The following is a 1556-nucleotide window of genomic DNA, read 5'->3' as shown; positions in this document are numbered from 1 at the left end:
CTGACTGGCATGGTGATTTTTGTATCATTGCAGGGACTGAGTTTCCCTTATCTCAGTCGAACCAAAACATTATACTTCATTCTTGAATCAACACATATGGAAATTTTTTATAATAAACTCCAATGGCTCCATATTGTTAGGTACTTGAATCACAGTGTTAGAGATGGGCTTGACTGTGGTTGAAATTGTATTATATAATGTCATGTTTGTGTGTGTACAGCAAAGAATTTCTTATATAGACCATTATGCATTTCTGTTCAATTTGTGTTTACAGTCTGCATTCAATGAGGACTTGCTGATGATATCTGGTGTTACTGGCGGGCGAGACTGGACATCTGAAGCGGCTGGTCACAATCCCTGGCCCTGGATCCGGAGCCGCCGCTCTTCCTTCCTGAGTTGGATCCAGGACCGAACCGCGAGGGACAGAGACTCCACCACAACACAGAACACAACCAGTGGACAGGTGGACTAAACAACCTCAGTCCCGGTGGTCATCAGAGAGACCGAGGCTCCAGTCTGCAGCCCAGACCCTTCTCTTCACAGACTCAATGCAGGGATGAAGCAGGGCCTGGTGCTGATAGAGATAGACCCTCCTGTTCCTATGATACAAACACCACAGTATCCATGATGAACAGAGCAGGTCACCCTGGGCTTCAGCCTTCACAGAGAGTGGTGGGCGACCCCCATCCCCCCATCCTGGTGGTAGTCTTTCAGGAAGCGTCTTCTCCTTCAGGTTCTCCTCTAATGCCTGGTGAATGGGTTCATAGAAGGCCTGGGTCTAGCCTTCCTCAGCTACCTCATGATTACCCCACCAATACAGACAGGGTCAGGATGGGCGTTTACCACGAGAGGTACCTAGCCTATAACACAGCACACAATCCCAACAACACCCAAACAATGGCTAGAGGTCAAGGAGGGAGCTCAAAGACTAACCACCTGAGAGTGGTGGCTCCTGCTTCTACCTCCTCTGGTGTCATTGGGTCACAACGTGGGAGGCCGAGCATTACACCTGCCCCACGTGTTCAATTCACTATTGATAAGATAAAAAAACTTTTAAAAACTGTGATTAATCAGAATCGAATAAAATAAAACAACTTTTAAAAATACTGTTACAGGCACCATAATTGCTCCCCGTTGGCATATAATATTAAGAAAGCGTAAACTACGGAGGGTTTTACGTACATCCCAACTTTTCACAGGCGTTGGAAAAATATCCAAAATAAAGGTAAAGGGGGCATGTCCACTCGCCGTTATACTGCCCCCAAATATACACTATTGCCAAAAGTATGTGGACACCTGCTCATCGAACATCTCATTCCAAACTCATGGGCATTAATATGGAGTTGGTCCCCCCTTTGCTGCTATAACAGCCTCCACTCTTCTGGGAAGGCTTTCCACTAGATGTTGGAACATTGCTGCGGGGACTTGCTTCCATTCAGCCGCAAGAGCAATAGTGAGGTTGGGCTTACAGTCGACGTTCCAATTCGTCCCAAAGGTGTTCGATGGGGTTGAGGTCAGGGCTCTGTGCAGGCCAGTCAAGTTATTCCACACCGATC

Source organism: Coregonus lavaretus (assembly GCF_964263955.1).
Source record: "Coregonus lavaretus genome assembly, contig: SUPER_35_unloc_3, whole genome shotgun sequence".
In the NCBI taxonomy this organism is placed as follows: domain Eukaryota; kingdom Metazoa; phylum Chordata; class Actinopteri; order Salmoniformes; family Salmonidae; genus Coregonus; species Coregonus lavaretus.
Note: the sequence above shows the minus strand (reverse complement) of the source record.